The sequence below is a fragment of the Cydia pomonella genome, chromosome 14 (assembly GCF_033807575.1).
Source record: "Cydia pomonella isolate Wapato2018A chromosome 14, ilCydPomo1, whole genome shotgun sequence".
Classification (NCBI taxonomy): Eukaryota; Metazoa; Arthropoda; class Insecta; order Lepidoptera; family Tortricidae; genus Cydia; species Cydia pomonella.
The window spans coordinates 13,553,242-13,573,332 of record NC_084716.1 but is presented as its reverse complement, the minus strand read 5'-3'; the positions used below and the strand labels follow the sequence as shown (position 1 = coordinate 13,573,332).

The window sequence follows — 20,091 nt, the reverse complement described above, 5'->3', positions numbered from 1 at the left end:
GCTAAAATAAAAGCAAAATTAATAGCGTTGTCTACAATAATGACGGGACACGCTTCGTTTTGATTAATTATTATTTTTTTGTACATTTTTTTTTTCTTGTCCCTGTTTATACCTACATACGAAGTTAAATTGAAATCTGTCGTGACTTGTCCAAAATCCGAGCTTTCAACGAGGCTTGAACTTTGCGGAATTTGTGGCATTCGACAAAGTTTTGTGCTTGAAAATTATGTAGATTAGTTGTGAATTTCGAACAAATTAATTGTTCTATATTTAGCTATAAATAATGAGTGAGGTATTATAGATACCCCTAGTTATATTTATTTATATATGTTTAAATTGTTGTTATTACAGCATCAGTGAAGACCAGCCCTTTCGAATAAAAATAAATAACTATCATGAAACTATACATTACTGGCGTTAATTATTTAGCAACCACTTAAGTCAAACATATATTGTCCTATATTGACACAGCTTTAAGGCAGGTATGTTATCGTACTTTGTATTTTACTGGACGTTAGGGAGTTTAAAAAGTAATAAAATAAATTGTTCATCGTGTTAATGAAAACATAACGCTTAACGGCATACCTATTCATTAGTTTAAGTGTTTTGATCATAGATTCTCTTTGATAGATCCTGCATAATGAAGCAACACAGGACAGTTCAGGCATTCGGGCATAAAACTGATAATATTACTTTCTTGTAATGTTTAAACTGCTTATTCGTAGATACTGTTTGTGTCGCTGAGATATATTTGATGGCTCTAGGTACCTACTTAATAAATAACTATACGTGTGTGTTGTGTGAGATACGTGACTTTAAATCTGTTCGCATATAAAGAAATATCTGAACGAAATAATCGTTCCATTATACGGAATAAACAAGGCCCATTGGTATGTATATTCTCTAACCCAAAGAACAATATGTATACTGGACACGACTAACTACGTGAAGAGAGTATTATGTTACGGGTAATGTTAGAAAGTTAATTAAACTCAAGTATACCCTGATATGACTAGTATTACCCAAGTTTTTGGGTAATACTAGTCATATCAGGGTATACTTGAGTACTAAAATTTAAACAACATTAATTGGGCCTTTACATAACACTGGATGGGTAATGTTAGGTGACACTTCTGACATTGCTCTCGATATTGGGACGACCTAGATGTATTTGAGTAAACGCCAAACACAAATTAAATTTGATTTAATTTTCGAGCTTTACCCAAAAGGCTTGGGTAATACTAGCTACAAGTAAACTTATAAGCTTACTTAAATGTTACGCGCAGTACTAGAAGGTCAAAAAAAACTTAAGTTTACTTAATTTCAGGTTGGACCCTGCTCACGCCTTACGGTAACTCCATTCCGGGTTTTATTTTGGAGTATCCTTCTCCTAGATGGATTGCAAGCCAATGCAGAGGTCCATTTCCCTTGTGACGAAACAGCTTTTTGCTTCGTTTGTGGACTTAGTCGCCTCGTACGACACCCTTATCCTATCCTATCCCGGGTTGGCGTTATTCTAAAACCACCAAACGGCGAAAGGTACGTTAGTAGAGTAGTACTCTTTATGGAAAAGCATACTAGAAGATAGTGACATTGAATCGTTGCTTATATGCTCTATCTACGGGGTGATTTGGTGTTCTTGTCTGCGTAGCCTTCAATCGACCTTGCACTATTTACCTCCTCGTTTACTATTGAACACATACGTTACAAACCGGAAGTTACCAGTATTTGATTACTCCCGTTTTGTCTTGTACAGAATAAGTTGCAACAATAGACGACCCGTCTGGCCTTGTGGGAAGTGACCCTGCCTATGACGCCGATGGTCCCGGGTTCAAATCCTGGTAAGGGCATTTATTCGTGTGATGAGCATGGATATTTGTTCCTGAGTCATGGGTGTTTTCTATGTATTTAAGTATTTATAAATATTTATATATTATATATATCGTTGTCTAAGTACCCTCAACACAAGCCTTATTGAGCTTACTGTGGGACGTTATAAATATTATAGGGACATTCTTACACAAATTGACGAAGTCCCACGGTAAGCCAAGAAGGCTTGTGTTGTGGGTACTCAGACAACGATATATGTAATATACAAATACTTAAATACATAGAAAACATCCAGGATTCAGGAATAAATATTTGTCTTCATCACAACTCACACACTCACACAAATAAATGCCCTTACCGGGATTCGAACCCAGGACCATCGGCTTCATAGGCGGGGTCACTACCCACTACGCCAGACCGGTCGACAATGTACTATTGTGTCCATAATTTGATATATATTATAAACTATTTCTATTTCGCAATACTGGCGGTCCGTAAAATGACTATAAAATTGTCGATCGGAATACCTACGCGGCCAGCCAAGCGAGTGCTGCTCGCGAGACGGTAACAAATTGAGCACATTACTGTGAACATCTAAGGGCGTTACTGGATAACTTATTAAGATAGTTTGTTGACGTGAAAATGATGTGGTACATACAAGAAAAGGGATTTTTATTTATTAATAAGGGTATTTTGTTTTATTTAGCATGTATTTGCGTAATGTAATTTAAGCTCAAAAAATAACGTAATCTCTTGGAATCATATTGGAATTTTGTTGCTTGTCTTCGGGTATTGCGATAGGTGTTCATGAAATAAAACAATTTAAACGGATTAATATATTATCATAGTATGATAAATAAATAAGAGATACTCTGTTTTAAGTACCTATTCAGTTCAATGTTTTTGTACTTTAAATGGCAAAATATTGTGAAACTGATTAGGCATTATCTGCCACTGTACTTACAAATAAAATATTGAGGTAGTTATTTATAATTGTATAATCCCACGAATATGTAGCTACGCGAATGTTCAAGGTCATTTACTGTGCGTCAAAAAGCCAACTTATTCTTCTTCCTCGCGTTGTCCCGGCATTTTGCCACGGCTCATGGGAGCCTGGGTCCGCTTGGCAACAAATACCAAGAATTCGTGAAAAAGCTAACTTGGAAAATAAAAGTAGTTGCTGGTTTGCCCTGCCCAAGTGTATTCGCATGTCTATATGATTGTGAGTAACTTTAATAATGATAAGCATAATAATTGGCGTACTCCACTGCTAGGGCCGTGGATAACAACGCCCATATCGTTTTCGGAATTAAAAAAATAACTTCGTTTTCCTATCGGGAGAGCCTAGGGCTGGCTCATTCCTAGGACAACAGATAGGCATCACCATTCAGCGGGGGAATGTAGCTAGCCTCATGGGCTCCCGTAAGGGACAATCCCGCAGGACTTTTCGTAGGTGGACATTTTTCCTTTATTTTGGTATATTTAATTTAGTTAGTCTATATTTTATAGTATTGTATTTTGTATACGTGCTTAAAACGAGTTATTTAAGTCCAATTGTTTTTCTTACAAGTTCGCATAAAACACAAGCCCAGTAAATATACTGTTTTGTGAAATGACACCCTCTCGATATTATTTGAATAACAAGAGACTGAAGAGACCTTTGGGAAAACAATAGGAAAAAGATGAATGCGGCCATTCTTATTGGTTTCTTAATCTCGAATTTCCTTTCAGGGGCTTTTCGGTTCTAAATGATTCGGCCCTTTTGGGCTTTTGATTCGTATTTATAGAGAAACAATATAACATAAAAATAAGAGGGTAAATATCAAAAGCCGTGGCTTTTGATGTTGTAAAATTGATATGTCAAAATGCTTTCAAGTCTTCAACAAAATTTGCTTAAAGTAATACTTAGAATGATCTGTACAGGAACTCTCCTCTGTCTCACCACCACTACACATCATCATCATCTTCCTAACGTAGGCCCAGCTTTGGGCTATGGTTCACGGGAGCCAGCACGGCTTCTTGTTTTTACAAACGCGACTGCCACCTAACCCAATCCATAGGAGAACAGTGACAAGGCCTTATTGGGATTAGTCCGGTTTTCTTACGATATTTTCCTTCACCGAAAAGCGACTGGTGAAAATCAATTGATAGATTGTAGGTTTAATCCTTCGGATGTAACTATGCGGCAAGAACGTTGGAAGTGTTGGTACCCTTTTTCCCACCATCAATACACATAACAACCGTAACTAATAAGATATCTAAGCTCTGTTAACATATATTGAGTAAAGTTAAATGATTTAACCCTTAGTATCAGTAAAATACATCATTTTTTATTTACAAGTACAAGCTTTCCTTTAACTTAGCCTGTTAGTTTGTATGTTAGTTATAGTGTGGGTCAAATCTTGGAAACTAAATTTGACCCACTTCTCAATTCAGCTGAAATTTTGCATACCTACACATGTAAATCGGATAACAATGCAATAACAATATTATGATGACAGGGAGCTGATCTGATGATGGAGAAGGGAGGTGGCCATGGGAACTCTGTGATAAAGCAACGCAAACTAATTATATTTGGGGTTGATATAATTGTCCGGATGAGTATTAACTGCTTAAGAAACAGTCAGTCAGCGATAAAAACTTGCACCAACAATTACATTTTTGCCAAAAACTTTTGTAAGTATTTAAGTAGTCAGTTCAAACCGTAAAGGCCAAGGCCGTAAAGTACTCAGATTGATAAAAATATCAAAACCTATTGCAGATGGTTTTGAACACTTTGTTCACTTAGCAACTATTACAGCTTAACACTTTAAAACGACGCCAATATCGCCATTCCTAACAAGTCTTCAGGTTACAATAATTGTCTCAATAGATACATGACACCCATATCGGGCGTGGCAATGACATATTTTCCTTATAAATAAGTACATTTTTATCCTTATTTTTTTTAGGTTTTTCTAGAATAAAAATTAATAAAATTGTATTCATTTGTCTTGTAGGAACTCTTCAACTGTATAACAAATAACTCTCTTAGGAACTTTTTACTAAAGGCCGGCGACTTTCGTTAGGATTTAGACCAATTAAATTAAATTACGAGATTTAACGCTGGAAGCTCTTAATTACTTAATACAAGAACGAAAGAAGATGGGAAATACGACATTGATTGCCTCTTTTTTAATTGTCATCATTTATTGCTCTTTTTACAGGCCAATTCGAAATACATTTACATTACATTTAACTGATGTCATTCAGTTATCGTGCATTTCACTCGTACCTACTTGTCCGTACATGCATTGGCGCGAGTGAGACGCACGATAACTAAATTATATAATTCAAATATCATTCTGATATCAGTGTGCGTTCGAATATGCCTATAATTATATTTTTCCTCATTGTATTTTAGTCCGGGTTTTATCATTTTGATTGGATACACAATTTCGTATTTTTCTGGCCTTGTTTCTTCTTTTGCGAATTGTCCACGAATATTGTGTTATTTGCATTAATGTCTTCAGAATTTTTATTAACAGATTTTAACTTCTAATTTCACGTTCATCAAAGCTAAGTGAAAATGTGTCTAACCAAGGATAAAGTTTAATTCTTTTTAGGTGGATTTTAAAGGCACGGACTGAAAGACCAAGGATAAGGTTTCATTATTAGGTTTTGGTATATTTTTTAAGAATCGGACCGAAAGATATCGATTTATACCTGATTCCTGGACCTCTCAAATACGTGTGACGCAAGGTCTGAAATAAAAACAATTGAATGGAATCGAATAGCGTTTCCTAATGCCTAGATTAGCTTAACTAAGTACGAGTATATACAATTTCGACATTCTAACATTTCAATAACTTTAATTGTTTCAGCATTGACCTACAAAATTGCAGAAAAGAAGTTGTTGTGACGTCAACGTAAAATGCCCATTCAGAACCTCTCTCAAGAAACTCGGCGCGCAGCGGCTGACATCAAAAGACTAAAATAGAATGGAAAATAACATTACGCTCACAAGGAAAAGTGTGGGCTGACCGTGGACAGGTTAATTAATTTTATTCTATTTGGTTTCTAATTGTTGTACTTTGTTTGAAATGTTAATGTCTACCTATGTCAAAAGTCAAGATTCACGCTGGCGTAATTAAATTACGTTTATTACACAAATTAAATGGCATAAAGTCTATAGAAGGGCAATGATTTCAGTGTGTACTAAGGAGTTTCTTTATAAGTTTTAGCTGGAATATTAAATGTACAGTCAGCATCAAAAACCACGCATCAAAAGTATACATATCTCTACAGTTCTCGTTCAATCTGAGACAATCTTATTGTTCTACATATATTATCCAATTTTTATTAAGCTGTTGGATAATGCTAATACTTTTAACACGAAGTCTGATCCACTACTCTCGATACTGACTGTACCTAGTAAGCGTGGGTACTTACTACACTTACTATATGCATTTATAATTTTATCTGCAAAATAAGCCTAATTGATGATGAACTTAAATCCATTGGAATTTATTCAAAGATACATAGGTTCATATGTACATATAATCACGCCTATTTCCCGGAGGGGTAGACAGAGACCACGGATTTCCACTTGCTACGATCCTGACATACCTCTTTCGCTTCCTTCACTTCTATGACATTCCTCATACACGCTCGACGGTTTAGGGTGCTCTTGACCTGGCCTTTCTTGAGGATTTCCCCGATTTGATCAGAGAAAGTCCGCCGAGGTCTACCCCTTCCAGCTCCCACTTCTACTTCTCCCTTATACACTCCCTTTGTTAACCTTCTTTCACTCATTCTTTCCACGTGCCCAAACCATCTCAACATACCTTTCTCAATTTTTGTCACTACATTTTCGTTCAAGTCCACACTTTTCCCTTAATACACTGTTCCTTATTCTATATTGTAATTTTACACCACACACACTTCTCAAAGATAATTAATTATATTGAATCATTTTTTTCTCGTAAGCAATACATGTTACAAATAAGTTTTAACCCCTTTTAAATTTACGTAACAAATCACGTCTCCTATTGGTTGTGTACACGACTGTGTGGCGCCTTCCTGGCGGCTATGGAACACATTAGTTATAACTATGACGGTTGACAAATGATATCAATAAGTGATGAGTCCAGGAAAGTGCACATTTATACGCCGAGCGCAATTTTAGATTGTCCTCGACTAAAGTAATAAGTACCTACCTAAACTGACAGCAATTTCAAAAATTGCGATTCAGGCATATTTCGTGAGAATCATATAACTTTGAGACTTTTATAAAATGTAATTTTAAGTCAAATAAAATATTAAATACGTGTTGTAAAATAAAATGTACCGTATGGTTTAACTTGCCTACATATTTTTAGTTAGTGTAGTCTTGGTGTTTCGGAAAGACAAGGCCTCCATTTTTAGGTAGGTACAGTGCTCAGGACCAATACACGATAGGTAATGTTAGTTTGATTCATATATACCGCGGGCCAGGAGCATATTTCGTCAGTCATCGCCTCCTGGCTGATACTTTGTCAGTTGACGAGTTAAGATGCTGTCGCACATAAAGTGGTAAGACGCATATTTTTTACGGTAATTCAACCGCGACATAACCGGCTGACGATTTTTTAAATTAACAACAGCATCTGAACTATCATTCAACAAAGTATCGGTGTTGCGGTGGCTGCCATTTCTCAACCCACCAACGGAGCGGCAGCTGACGTCCACGAGGGTTCATCATACCTAGCCGTTAACCACTACACGGAAATTGTTCCTGGCTCGCGGTCTAATAACAGGTAGATGACCAAAGCATTAGCGAAAGAAAGAAAGCTCTGCTTTCGTATGTCCGGATGTTCTATGTCTCTACAAGTCACAATTGTCAACTGATTCGCGTGAATTTTATTGAAATTGTTATGATTTTACTTACTTCTCGCTTGACAGTTGTAACAAAATATGCTTGTAATACAGTACAAGTTGCAACCGCCATATGGCGCTGACGTCGTGTACGGCCCCAATAGTTCTACTATTTACTAAAATTAAAAATCACATGTGACAATATAGTATGGGCTACTATTATCAAATTAGTACATCAACGCGTCAGACCAATTAATTGGATTCCAATAAGTCAGTGCTGGAATCAGGTTTCATTCACGTGTTAGCTTAATTTATGGTCAACCTGATACTATTGATCCGTATCTGACGCACTCCCGGATCGATACTACTGGCTGAGTGAATTGATTCTAATTATATATTGAATCTTACGTAACGTAACGACCTGGCTAAGTATTATGTAATGCTGTAAGTAATTTTAACACAACATTTAGAGTGTTTCTTACGTTTATAGACAGATACATATTCTTACATACATTTAAGTATTTAGACATGGTATTTGTTTTGCAACGAATGTAGACTTAAACTTTGACCTCCAAAATAACAATACCCTTTTCGTAAGCATCAATTGTACGTACCCTGCAATTACGTGCCCCAAGTGACCTAAGAGCCACAACAACTCCAACAACAACAACATCCATGACAACTTCTCGAAGAGATATGATGCTGATTTGTGTTTTACTACGCCATACAGGAGACCAGCCAGATGAAGCTTGCGATGGTACAGCATTTTAAGAATACTGTGCTTATTCAAACATGGGCTCTTGGTGGGATATTGAAGCAGAATCGGGCACTAGCATTTTATACCATCTGAATAAGTCGCTTTGTTTTTGATAGGAAACGTGGGACATACCAAATCCATAGATGTTATGGATACAATTGATATGAATACAAAGACAAAATGTATACCGTATACCTAGCGATTATTTGAGCAAATACGGCGAAGTGTGTAGGCGCCATTAGAAAGGGCTCAATGTTATCTTTAATCTTCCAAATAGCCTCAGGCATTTGCCTCCAGGCAGCCATAGATTAATGGCATCCATATAATGCCTCTCGACCACCGCATTTAGGCCTCGTGTTACACCGTGACTAGTCCATCAATATACTTATTGATGGAATGGACTATACTACTGTAGGTATACCAAGATAAGTCTGCAGCCATTTTGATAGCTCGGACTATGCAAGTGTCGTTTCAAAGTCTGTGCTGTAAAAATAGTTAAAGAGTCACATTGGTCTAACTTTATTCGCCTATTCCTTCAACTTCATTCCCGATAACATAAGACTAAAAAATCACAGGGCCAGAGATTCTAAACCTTTTCTATGAAGCTGCACAGCAAATAACTTCAATTTTGATACAACGTAAAGAATAAAGCTAATTAGACAGTGACAGTAATGACATCTGACATCGAGCCGTTTTGACCTCTGCCTTTTTAGATGTTTTTTACGGAAACTCTTTTTATTATTTACAAATGATTATGGTCGCTACAAAGATTGGTGGAGAAAATTCATAGAAATATTTTCTTTTTCGATATTCTATTTAGAACTAGGTTTTGAGCGTATAATTGAGAAATGTTACTTATTGAACAACATCCTTTCGAAATGAATATTATGGTGGAATTGAGAGCACGAAATTATAGTTTTCTATACGAAATCTTAATTCAACAATTACAATCGACGAGTAGAAAAAAAAACATTTTCATATTAAGATGCATTCAAAACGGACAAGTCACTGAATTACCGGTTCATACATTAAACTCATACAAGTGATTGCGACCTTTGCATGTTATTATAATATGTGTGCAGGGTACTCATATCCAGCCAAAATTAGAAAAATATATCAAACAAAAAAAAATTGTAAAAAAGGGAACACAATACCTGCCAGCTATAGAACGAAAGGTATGTTCTCTCTTCCAATAAAAATATATATCGTTGAAAAACTATAGTTTAAGAAGGAAGAATAGCTTTTTGAATCTAACGAAATAACGGTAATTTTTCTATAAAAATCTATTTCGGGAGAAAACGGTTTCCACTAACTATTAACAAATCGCTTTGATTTTGATGTCGATCGCTATAGCATAATATATTCTAGGTTTATAGGTTTCGCTATTTGAATTTTTTTTTTTTTTTTTTGAAAATTTTGAAAAAAAGGAAAACCTATAAATCTAGTTTTTCATTGTGTCGATTACATACTAAATAATCATGGAGAATGGAAAATATTTAGAAGTGGAACAAGTTTTCTCTTTTTGTATAGACGATCACGTGGCTTCCGTCTTAGCGAGGCGTAATAATATGAAATTATGATTAAGAGTCCCGGATATTTGAAATAAAATAAGTAAATAAAAGGAGCGGACTTAAATTCATTCGGGCAATTATTTGATAAAATTCGCAAAGGTACGCTGTACTCCTGAAACTGACCAACATTTGTACAGCGCCTTATAAAAACAACTTGTGGTTTGATTTTTAGTACACTTTAAAGTTCATTCTAAGACGCAGTGTGTTACGAATTTTGTTGTTTAAGGCGTGGCAAGCAATGTCAATTACAACGATGATGGCGTACATTGAAGCTAATATGTAAGAGGAAAGGAGACAGCCGCCTCTTCATACAATCGTAGTCCCCATTTTACTCTCTGGATATTGACATGATGGAAAATATTTTTACATAATTTGATGTATATTGACAATAGCTATGCCCCTACGTTTGACTTTTTCCGATTTTTTGGTTATTGTAAAAATTAGGAGCGAAAAACAGTTTTCATAAAAAATCTTAAATGCTCTTATAATAATTAAAAATTCGAAAAAATCAAACGTCATCTGAGGTCGACATACAACAAATTGTGTCAAAATATTTTCAATAATGTTAATATCCAAAGAAGAAAATGAGGACTACTTTTGTATGAAAAGCCGATTTCGCGCTGGTCCTCCACTTTCGTCTTAATTTGTATGAAAAATAGGAAGTCTAAAGACTTGATAATTGTTAAGTTATTGAACAAAAGTCCGTTTAAGGATTATAATATATGTTTTAATTATTACCTCATGTTACATAGGCCCACCCGGTTTACCACCACTACTCGTATACCTATATGAGATTAATATAAATACAAATTTACATTTATATAGGAATTCACTGTCAAAAGCAATCAGTGAACATTCAAAAAGCATAAAATTCAATTAGTGAAATGACGGAAGCATCATACGCCTGAGTAAAATTTAGGTTACGTGTTTACTAGACATCCGCATAATGGGGGGTAATTTAACATAGGGGATCGGCTGTAATCGAAGTAAAATATTTTATTGAAACCATATCCACTGGATGAATCATTTGAATACTTATACTTTTTTATATTAGGGGACATCTTACACAGATCAACCTAGTCCCAAATTAAGAAAAGCTTGTACTATGGGTACAAGGCCACGATATATACATAGAAAACACCCATGACTCAGGAACATATCTGTGTTCATCACACAAATAAATGTCCTTACCGGGATTCGAACCGGTCGTTATTTGATGAACTTTCGATGACAATTAAGGTGTCATTTGGACGTCAACTGCATTACTACTACTTACTTGATAAAATGAGTGACGGGTTGAACAGCAGTAATTTAGCGACGAAACACATTCATTTTCTTAAATAAATTGCTAGTGACAGCGCCCGTACTAAGGCCGCGGCAGTAATGTCGCAACAGTAATGCAGCCGCAGTTGCCATCCGAACATCACTACTGGAAAGAAAAGTGATGTACGCATATCTACTACGCAATTCGGCGCATTTATTAGGTACTGGGTACAAAAAATATTCGACAATAATATCTAAAGTAATGAACGTGTATAATAATTCTTATATACTTTCTAATTTCGATACGCGTTGGTATTTATCTACAAAGTTTGAGAACCAACTGGAAAATATGATCTCTTTTTTATCCTTTTCTACATTCAAACTTCATACTGATGAATTATACATATTAGTAACCCGTTTTTTGTGAACTGGTTACTACATGATGAAACATATAAATTATAGGTAACCAACCTAGTTTTAAAGGTATCTTCTTGATAAGTATGATGGTTACATATTCATCGTTAGAAACTGACGGTCACCATGGCAGACGATAAAAACGCGACCATCTTAAGGCCCACACTGGCTGTTATCAGTGTTATGTTACCTAAATATATCATCCTATGACGGGTAAACATGATAGGGTGTTTTATTACTTATGTTGTCCCTGTCACACAATGTTATAATTATAAGGTTATTTAACAACCAGTGTGAGAATACCATTATTATTCTCTCCTTAATTTGACTTTGCATGTATTTGTATATTAATGTATTGAATTAAAATATTCAAGCCGTATTCCCTTAAACCGTTAAGCCTTTCCGCCGTTGAGAATTTAGAAAGTAAACATTAAGAACGATAGCTTCTCATTTAGAAACCGAACACCCTCTAGATAAGGTTTCAAGGGAATTGAAATTTAATTGAATTTTCTCTTGTTGTCTTAATTGTTCCGTCTGTGTTCCTGTCAGCTTCCGCTCCTTATAAGGGGGGACTTAGAGTGTGTTTGTTTGCTTTGTAAATGTAAACACATTTTAATAAGTCAAACGTAATGCTTAATTTAATATGTTTGCTCCAATTGAATTATTAAATTTCAAATTATTTACTGTGACGCTTTCGCTTGGGTTTGGAAGGTCGTGTACCGAGAACCGAAACCTACTTATAGAGTTCATTGCATGACAATACAATCATTTCAAAATAATAGTAAATAGAGTCCAACCAAATAAGTCTCGGATCCGGGTATGTCTTTAAACTACGTCCGAAAGAGAGGTATGGGCGCTGTAAATCTCGCTGTCTGTGGTAGCACACAGCACAGCGGATGTCATTCCAGATCTGGAGCAGAGTCCAACAGGGGAAGTACCTTCAACTTACAGAAAACACTAGACCCTACTCATAATGTTGTATTCCAGTGTGTAAGGTTGCCAGGGCTCAACGAGGGTGCGAAGAGTTAGGGTCAACAACGCATGTGGCTCGTCTAGAGTTGCAGGCGTACGCCGACTATAGGCGGCGGAGACTGCTGACCATCAGGCGGGCCGTATGCTTGTTTGCCACTGATGTAGTATAAAAAAAAGTCTTCATGGCATTTGCATTGTCAAAGTGTGATTATGTGTGTGGCATCATTGATGTCTAATTTCTATAAAAATATATTAACATTTATAATAACATGGCCTTACTTTGTTCTGTTCAAGCTAATGCAGTTACCTTAGGCGGACCATAACTTACGTGTAGAAACTCATTTCTAAAAAATATATGTCTTCAGAAGTCATCCGTAAGAAATGCTCCAATAATTAACAAGATATCCTAGAATACATACCGAAACAGAAAATAAACGCGGCGTAATATCATGTAGACGTACCTAACGGAATAAATAACAGACCAAACAGCGGCCGGCAAATTGCCTTCAACCTGAGATAGAGGAAACGTGCCCTAAAATGTGTTTTACGGCTTACACAGTAAACAGAAAGAACAATATTTAAAGAAGTACGAATTGTCTATTGTGTTCGTACTTTTATTACTCCAGGCCAGTAACTTCTATAAACGTTAAATCACTGAATTATGAAAAAAATATTTAATGAAGTTCCTAGGATTTTTGAACCATGTAAACAATTGGTACAGTCAGCATCAAAAGTAGCGGATGAAACAACGCACTAAAAGTATCTGATATTCCGGATAAATTTTCTAAATGTAGATAAATCTCTGAAATTCACGTTCAAAAGTATATCATATTTCATATTTCATATCTTTTACAGTCTAAAGTGTTCTACATATATAACCATCACTTTTTGTTAAGCTGTTACTGAATGGTAGATGCTTTTGAAGCGTTGTTTGATCCGCTACTTTTGATGCTGACTGTACTAAGAATGTTCATCTTTTTTTTGGTACGAATACTAATAATCCAGTCACGAAAACAATAACTTCCCTAAACACATAAGACACTAGAAAATATCACATAATTGAATATATTGAATTGATTATATTGCTAAGAAAAACAGTAAACTCACATTCCTATACTACATAAAGTATTAACATTTTTTATCAGCGTCATCGAAAAGCGACGGCAAATTTTAACGACAGCGATTAAAAAATGAATTTGATATTTATTACTTTCAATCATAAGTATAGGAACCTATTTGGGCAAGTGCCGCTCACTTTATATCAACTCAATATATATTTTTAAACACCTTAGCTTTTGACAAAGACTACTTGTGCATGCACAACGCGCCATGCCGTTGCCGTGGTACTGTGCAGTGTGCGGTATCTAACAAAAGTTCTAAATTCCACGGACATTCATAAAAATGTAGTTATAACTTTATAGTATGTGAATTGTATCTTCTGTTGATGATTCTTATAAATGAATAATCAAATAAACGAACGTTTCGAGGAACAATCCATTTTAAATTACTTTTCAAGTGAAAGCAACGGAATTTGCTAGTTTTAATGTTGTAAAATCTGCAGTATATTTCCAAGAACGATCGAGTAGACTATGTATTTCCATTCCATCTGCTTGCGGATTCAACTATTTTTAACGGCTTATATCATTTGCAGGCGAAGCGAAGTGTTAATAATAGACATCGGCCATCGGAAATGAAACTTTGGATTTTCATTTCAGTGATTTTAGCAGCGTGTAATTTAAATCCGATTTTCATGGTTTTGGTTTCACCACTGTTAACAGGGATGTTCACTAGTTAAATTAAAATCAATTATTTCACAACATGCACAAAACAAACAACTATCATTGGAAAAGTGGCTTTTAGGCATTTTAGACGTAATTTATTGTTAGTAAATCGGAAAGAACTTCAAATAGTAGGTAATTTGGCAAGTGACAAGCAAGTCCTTCATATTAAACTCCATAGCTGATTATAGTATGGATTATTGGACAGCTTACATATTCTGAAAGGAAAGAATAAGGTTAAAATATTGGCATTTTTTTTTCTTCAATTAAATAATTTATCTTATGAGGTATTAGTAGGTACAAATTAGCGGATCAGATTACGCGACAAAAGTATTTACCATTCTCTAAAAGCTCAACAAAACACAAATAGTTACTTCTGACCAAATACGAACTATAGAGAATTATTTCTACTTGGAAAATATTTCCAGTGAGGCAGATACTTCTGGCGCATTTTTTCATTCGCTACTATTGATGGTGACTGTACATACTTGTTTGCATAAAACAGATCAGAACAAAACTTTAAGGACTGAAACAAACTGTCCTTGAACAAAGAAGCCTATTTGCTGAAAGTTGCCAAGAGTCGGGACTTACGAAGCTACTTATTAAATTAACCTTAGCTGAGCTACGAATAGCATTTAAAAATGTATTTCGGAAAGCGAAACGCAAATGCGTTCATAGTTTATTTGGTTGGGTAGAAAAAATATCTGCTCAACCATTTACATACCTACTCTTATCGTTTAGAATACGTTACGTATACGTTAGTTTTGCACGTTTTGCACCATAAATACAATTTTATTTCATGAAACCCCAGAACTTGCGAATTCCTATAAGCTTTTCAACCATGCACAGTAAATGCGTTTACAAGGAATAATCCAAAATCCCATGATCTTACAGTAAATAAAAGGTATGTGGGTAGGAGATACTTACTAGGGCTGTTTTTCTAAACCGATTTTCTGCTTAAGAGGGTGGGCACCGTAAATTTAAGATTATAAGCCGCTTCACGTATTTACGGTGTGTGAGCGACTCAGTTAAAGCTATGAACGGTAGATTTATAGGCAGTCCTAATTTATATATCGTTGTAGATACTATCTAATTTGTGAAAAGTTGCGGCGGTCGGTAAGAAGTTATTGTGATCAGTTGCGGCCTGGATGAATTATGGTTTGGCTGCATCGAGCTGATTTGTACGTAGGAACTGATTAAAATGTAAGTAAAAGCGATATACGGCCCGATTCGAAATTTTAAGGTACGTCAAAATTTTCCTAAAGATGCGAAATGGATTGGATATGTCAGTGTCATAAGTAACGCTTTTGTTTGAACAGACGTCATTTTTGACACTGGCATATCTAATCCATACCGTCCGTATCTTTAACAAATGTTTGATGCATCTTAAAGTTTGAATCGGGACGATAGACTAGTTTTAGTCCCAAAACTCGGCAACCTTCTACTAGAAAATAATCGCGATAATAATTGTACCTATAGTTAGCACTTCACGTCCAGCGAGCTGCAAAAGTTTTACAGCTTTGTGTACATCTAAGAGGAAGAGGAAGACCCAGAATATCATACATAACACAGATTAAAAAATGGTGCCGTAGCCACTCATATCAAGAAGTAAATACGAAGGCCCAGAATAGGCTGGAATGGAAAATGCTGCAGCGAAAGAGGGCCAGGCCCTTCACTTTATATGTAGTAGGTATCCATTCAAACGTAAAACCTTATGCTAAAACTCATATTCGTATAACACGAGATTCTGCCTGATGAAAGTTTTACAGGACATAATTTCTTATTAAGCTTCACCCCTTCTATTGATAAGGGTACTAAAGTGTAACAAAATCCGGTACAATAAAGTTTTATAATACTTTGAACTGCGAAACTGAGGTGATATAAGCACAAAGTCCTATAACAAGCGAGGGTGCTTGTTTACTCTTCTGGAAGCAATTGCATATTGCTTGTTAAAAGTAAACATGTAAACACAAACTAACTGCAGATTAGAAGTAGCATGTTGTTTATCAGATTTTATATAAAAGTGATGTAAGCAGCGGCCAAATGAGATCCAAGCAGTAGGGACAGTCGACGTCAAATATTGTGATTATGTTTACACTTTTGCAACTTATTCTTTCTTATTACTCTTATTAGGTATAGGCGAAAAATGTAAACATATATTTAACGTCGAATGTACATTGCCACACCACGCATAACAATTGTGATGTTCGAATAAGCAATTGTATATCTGTTCATCGTTATTGTCACTTACGTTTGCTATAGGTGGTGGAGGAATAAAGACGAATTGCTGCGCAGATTAGTCTTTGAGTAAATAAAATAAAATAATTAAGGTCAGACACTGAGTTCACATTTATATTCATAAATTAAAATGTTAATAAGAGGACATGAACATAAGCTCTGCCTGTATGTAATTTAGACGTTTTAATGATGTCATAATCAACATTCCACAAATGGCACGGCTTGGACTGAAACCCACGTTATTTATTAAGGTACTTAGAGGTCAAAATTATACTTGAAATTATGTCCCTTATCCAATTGTAAGGCCGCGATCCCACTGTGACGTAACGACAAATAGCCGTGCGAACATTTACATGGAGGTGTTTACATATATACCGGTAATCGTCCTGTCGTAGCTTGTATACATATATATTTACTGACGACTATCTACCGTCACGACATATGGGCCCAATAAGGTGAAAAATATGTACTTGCATTTAATATCGATTGTAGAACATGTGGGCAATAAAGATAACAGTAAATGTTAACTGCACTAGCAAAGCTTACAATGTCAGGTTCACGTCATATTTTAGTACTGTGTCGAAGGAAACTCTGAGTAATAAGAAATGTCACTGAGTAATAAGAAATGTAATGGAATTAAAACTTAACTATGCTCATCTGGGATGAAACTTGTTAAGTGGAATGATAGTTAGTTAATTGGGAAAAATGACATAGGTATGAAAATACATAAAAAAATGTTGAAAGTGAACGAAAGTGGAGAATAAGAATATTTTTTAAACATTGAGTTTATTTACAATACTTTAGTTGATTATTAACTAGCAATTGATTTGAACTTATTTATAAATACAACAAATATATAGAATATAACTTACCTAACAACCAACTAAATCTCACTTGATAGACAAAATGAACTATAAACAAGATTATAAAGTATAATAACTATAAATAGACATCTATATAAGCGTCTGTACTTAATAAGGCTATTAAGACTCCGTAAGTAGATAAGACTACGCTCTAATAATCTTATTGTGCTCATTTTAAGATCAATAGGTTCATTCTAGTGTAAAAGATTGCTAAAATAAAATAACATGCGACACTACAACGTATGGATCAAAAATGATGATTTTTTCTTTTATACATTATTTGACAATGTCCATTTAAAGTCCTAAGTAAGCTACTTGCCACTTATCTGACGAAAAAAGTCATCGCTGGCGTTTCACAATCTTCAAATAAGATTAACTGGTAGATTACCTTTATAACTTAAGGTAGTTTTATTTGGAAGTTAATTTATTTTTTAATTAGCTATCTAATACTTTACTCAGACTTTGTGAAACAGGCCCTAAATATGAGTTTGTGATTATTCCTATTTCGGATAAATTCATGAGGTATCTCCAGTGAGGACACCATGTCATGTTGACTGTCTTATATTAAACTATGTTCTGTGTTAAACTGAACACAATCTTAATTTTTGAGTTCTTGGGATAATATTTTTTTGTCAATTAATTAAATTACAAACTACGTTGACTAATGAGTCCATTGGTTATACAGTCAGCTGCAGAGATAAGTAAAGAACTCCCTGCAAACAAATTTCTATGCAAGTTATCTCTGCAGTTGACTGTACCTGAGTATTTTCAAAGAGTGAGAGAGAAAAACACTACCATAAAAATACGCACTTCAGTTCATACCTATATATATACGTGCGCATGGCAAAAGTTACATTTTCCAATGTGGAGCATAAATTTACAGGAGAACTGGCAAAAGCCGAGTAAGACAATCCTTGTTTCCGCTGAGGCATATAGGTACATTAATTATCTCAGCGAGAAACTTGCAAATAATGTAGGTATTTTAGTTTCTAACTTGTTAACGTGTTCTTGTGTGTGTTGTGTTGGGTGTGTGTGTTGAAACAATGCGAATTGAATGATTTTTATAGGACTCCTATTTTTATAGATCTATCCAAGGACACCCCACACTATAGGGTTGCAGTGAAATAAAAACATGCGCACTTCCCGTGAACGGCAGGTACTCAATTTTTTTATTTATGTAATGTCAGCGTAATTGATATGTACAATTGTATATTCCAAAATGTAGGTTTTTCGTACTAACGACCACTGAGCCTCAGCGTGTGTCCGTACATGGACATGGCGAAAATATAAAAGTCACTCTAAAAAAGGTATTTAATGCAATTCGTGCCTTTTAACCAACTATACGAGTAACTAGACCCCAAAAAGACGAGAGCCAATAAACGTACAAGCTTTAATGAAGGTAGTCAAAGGTGCGGATGTAGGCACACCGCAAACAACCTCCACTTAATGGCAGGTGGGTGGCGAGGCGAGAAATCGGTTAGTTGAGGCGTCTTGTTGAGTGGCTACGCTAAAACGACTGACTTGTAACATTTCGGTATACCTATACGCGATATGTATCGAGCATTATAACAGTCACACTGAAAAAAATAATTAGCCGAACTCATTGTGTAATTAAAAAAAAACTGAACTTAAGTATTAGAATAAAATTTTGATCAATATCCTAAAACTAATTTTGTTTTTTACAAACCCACCCGTTAGCCGGTGTAAAACTATTTCTAGGGTTCCGTAACCAAATGGCAAAAAACGGAACCCTTATAGATTCATCTTGTCCGTCTGTCTGTCCTTTTTTTGTAAGTAATTTTGTTACTGTTATGCAAACATTTCTTTCTGTGCAAGAGCAGAATCAAACATTGAAATTCTATATTGGTTGATGCACTATTATTACATCCTAGCTTAATAGCTATTTCGAAAACTAATGTTTTTTTATAATAATAATAATACAATTCTTTATTTAAGGCCACTTCGCCTTTTTTAGTTATAACCGTATTAGTATTTGTAACTAGATTTCTGTAAATCATTGGCCCTGTGGCCATTTGAAGGAATTCTTTAAGGCCTAATTTCATTGTGGCAAGAATGTTTTTTAAAGTCAGAATTTCAAAAGAAAATAATGCTGTGTGCTGTGTTCCACCCGTAAACAACCTTCAGTTAAGGGCAGTTAGGTGGCGATGCGAAAAAATCGGTTGGTTGCGGTGTCTTGTTATAGTTGAATCTTTGAGAGATTATTTTTCTTTCACGATATAATTACTTAAGTGCCAAACGGTTAGCTTAAAAAGTTTCAACTATAAGTGGTTATGTGAAAGGGACTGACTAGTAACATTCTTGTATACTCCTATTGTACCTATCGGGTTAAAGGTCTTCTATCAGTCAGAAGTGGCATTCGATGCGGCATGCACTTATTGCAACAGATTTGTGAACATTTAAAGCAGGGAAGTAAAAATAGTAATCGGGTCATATTTCTTTTTGTTAACATTTACTTATAAAGTACGTTAATTCATAAGTATACTAGAGATCCGCCGAATATGGAGTTTGTCCAATACGAATATTTGGTTCAGATCCCATCGAATCAAATA

At 35.2% G+C, this 20,091-nt stretch overlaps 1 protein-coding gene and 1 long non-coding RNA gene across 12 annotated transcripts in view; one reads left to right on the top strand and one right to left on the bottom strand.

Annotated features, from left to right (window-relative positions):
* The window catches only part of LOC133525013 (uncharacterized), a 36,728-nt gene extending 30,701 nt beyond the window's left edge, over window positions 1-6,027 (top strand). Inside the window, exons 3-4 of one of the 3 annotated variants that reach the window (XR_009800510.1) lie at window positions 1,328-1,539; window positions 5,694-6,027. This is a non-coding gene — a long non-coding RNA (uncharacterized LOC133525013). Of the gene's footprint in view, window positions 1-1,327 lie in introns of all 3 variants that reach the window. The other 2 variants (XR_009800508.1, XR_009800509.1) reach the window with 2 other exon arrangements.
* The window catches only part of LOC133525011 (U8-agatoxin-Ao1a-like), a 72,715-nt gene that overhangs the window by 20,428 nt on the left and 32,196 nt on the right, over window positions 1-20,091 (bottom strand). The gene's annotated exons all lie outside the window — the stretch shown is intronic.